Consider the following 3330-nt stretch of genomic DNA (forward strand, 5'->3'; position numbering starts at 1 on the left):
TCCCTCCCTCTCCCTCCCTCTCCCTCCCTCTCCCTTCTTGACCTTGGAGGAGCAGGGTGAGAGAAATGGGGGCGAGGAGGGAGGGAGAGAGAGGGAGAGATGGAGAGCGAGTGGATGACCTCGCTTAGGGCATAGGAAGGGAGACGAGGGAGAGGTGAGAGAGGAGAGGGAAGGAGGGAGAGGATAGGAGGTATGGAAGGAAGAAGAGGAAGGGAAGGGAAGAGATGGAAGAAATTAGAATGATTTGTTTGATTTTTTTGGTATTCAGAGAGAGAGAGAGAGAGAGAGAGAGAGAGAGAGAGAGAGAGAGACATTGCAAGTTTATTTGTTATCTTTCCCTCTCTTACGTCTCATTATCTTTGACCTATTTCTTTATCTCTCTCTCTCTCTCTCTCTCTCTCTCTCTCTCTCTCTCTCTCTCTCTCTCTCTCTCTCTCTCTCTCTCTCTTCATTTCTTGTATAAGTTCAAAATGATGAAGAAAACACATGCGAGAGAGAGAGAGAGAGAGAGAGAGAGAGAGAGAGAGAGAGAGAGAGATATGTGGGTGGACGAAAAAAAGTATAAAGTAATAAACTCGTGTCAAACACACACACACACACACACACACACACACACACACACACACACACACACACACACACACACACACACACACACACACACAAACACTTATATTTGTACTCATTGATTCTCACATTGACACGCGCGAGTGAGAGAGAGAGAGAGAGAGAGAGAGAGAGAGAGAGAGAGAGAGAGAGAGAAATCCCTTCCATTGTTTACACGTATCAGCTGATCCGTGACGCCACTTTCTGGACACGCCCCTCTTCACCTCCCCTCTTTTTTGTTGTTGTTGTTGTTGTTGTTGTTGTTGTTGTTGTTGTTGTTGTTGTTGTTGTTGTTGTTGTTGTTGTTGTTGTTGTTGTGGTGGTGGTGGTAATGGTGGCGATGGTAACGGGTTAGTAATGGTGTAATGGTGGTAGTGGTGAGAGAGAGAGAGAGAGAGAGAGAGAGAGAGAAACTAACGTATTGCATGGCTGACTGACAGATTTGCTGACGTTAAGAGTGCTTTGATCTAGAAACTATTTGTTTTGGTTCACTAACTGACTGACTGACTGACTGACTGACTGACTGACTGACTGACCTTCTGTCTTCTCTGTTCACTGCCGGACTAACCGACTTTCTGACTGACTGACTGACCAACTTAAATTTATGTTTGGCTTCTTCCAGGGCTATTTTCATTCTCTCTCTCTCTCTCTCTCTCTCTCTCTCTCTCTCTCTCTCTCTCTCTCTCTCTCACATATTTCTGTTTCTTTCCTCTCATATTTTTACTTCCTTCTTTCTTTCCCTTCTCTGCCTTCTCTTCCTTCTTTTTTTCCTTCCTCATTCCTTTATTTTATTCTTTTCCTCAATAATTCTGTTGTAAATTCATTAACATTTTTCCTATTTCCTCACCTTACCCTTTTCTCCTTTCTTCTCGCTCATCCTCTCTTCTCCTCTTCCGTTTTTCTCTTCTCCCTTCCCTTTCTCTTCATCACGTCATATACGATTGTTGCCAAGGGAGAGAGAGAGAGAGAGAGAGAGAGAGAGAGAGAGAGAGAGAGAGAGAGAGAGGCGTAAAGGAGGAAGAAGAGGAAGAAATAGTGAGACCTTAACCCAAAAGAAACTGGGAGTAAGGAGTCCTGCTTCCTTCTCCTCCTCCTCCTCCTCCTCCTCCTCCTCCTCCTCCTTTTTTCTATCATCATCATCATCATCAGCATCATCATCGCCATCATCATCGTCATCTGTTTTCTGCTATTCCTCCTCCTCCTCCTCCTCCTCCTCCTCCTCCTCCTCCTCCTCCTCCTCCTCCTACTACTACTACTACTACTACTACTACTACTACTACTACTACTACTACTACTACTACTACTACTACTACTACTACTACTACTACTACTACTACTACTACTACTCCTACTACCACAAATGACACTAGGAAAAATGTGTGTGTGTGTGTGTGTGTGTGTGTGTGTGTGTGTGTGTGTGTGTGTGTGTGTGCGTGCGTGCGTGCGCGCGCGTGCGTGTGCCCGTTCGTTTCACCCTTCATAATATTGTTGACCTCACACGTGTACTCTCCTCCTCCTCCTCCTCCTCCTCCTCCTCCTCCTCCTCCTCCTCCCCCATTCTCTTGTCTCTCCCTCCTTACCCCCCCTCTCCCTTCCGTATCTGTTCATCTTTATGTCCTTCTCTTCCTTCCCCCGTCTCCCCCACCTCTCCTCCTCCTCCTCCTCCTCCTCCATTGACTTCACATTCACATCTCTATTTTTCCAACTCATTTCATCTTTATTTTCTTTTTCTTTATCCTCTTCCTCGTCGTCCTCGTTCTTAATCCTGTTATCTTTGTCGACTTCATCCTCATCTTCCTTTCTTCCTTCCTTCCTTCCTTCCCCCCTCCCTCCTTCCCTCTCTCCCTCCCTCCTCGTCTTCCTCCTCCTTAAATAGAAGTAAAATTTTGTATGCACTCAACCGTATGTGTGTGTGTCTGCCCGTGTGTGTGTGTGTGTGTGTGTGTGTGTGTGTTTGCAGAGAAAGTGTGTGTGCGTGGGGCGTGCCAAGGTCGCGGGCGTGTTTAGGGGAAGGGGCAGGTGTGTGTGGTTCGGGTCTGTTGGGGTAGTAGAGGCAGGTGTGTGGTGTGGGGGGGAGGGGTTGACCTTACCTCTCTTCTCCTTGTTCACCCTGTATAGGAGGGAGGGAGGGAGGGAGGGAGGGATAAAGGGTTGGGGGGAGAGAGAGAGAGAGAGAGATAGGGAGAGGTTACGGAGGTTAATGGGTTGTAGAGAAAAGGAAGGAAAGAAGGAAGGAAGGAAAAAGGAAAGGAAACTAAAGAATAGATTATTAGTTAGTTGATAATATAGTAAGAATAGTAGCTTGATATTACTCACGTATTGACACACACACACACACACACACACACACACACACACACACACACACACACACACACACACACACACACACACCTGACCTACATTACTCATTGCCCATGATAATTGCTTCCTATAACGTAGCAATGCGTTTTCCTGCCACGAGTTCCCGCCACCGTATTCACTGCTGCTTCTCCTCTTGCCATTGTTGTTATTGGTGGTGGTGGTGGTGGTGGTGGTGGTGGTGGTGGTGGTGGTTATAGTGGTGGTAGTGGTGGTGGTGGTGGTTGTGGTGGTAGTGGTTGTGGTGGTAGTGGTTGTGGTGGTAGTGGTGGTAATTTTGGTGTGGTGGTAGTGGTATTGGTGGTGGTGATAATTTTGTTGTTGTTGGTGGTGATGGTGGTAGTAGTGGTGGTAGTAGTGGTG

The sequence above is a fragment of the Portunus trituberculatus genome, chromosome 37 (genome assembly GCF_017591435.1).
Source record: "Portunus trituberculatus isolate SZX2019 chromosome 37, ASM1759143v1, whole genome shotgun sequence".
Classification (NCBI taxonomy): domain Eukaryota; kingdom Metazoa; phylum Arthropoda; class Malacostraca; order Decapoda; family Portunidae; genus Portunus; species Portunus trituberculatus.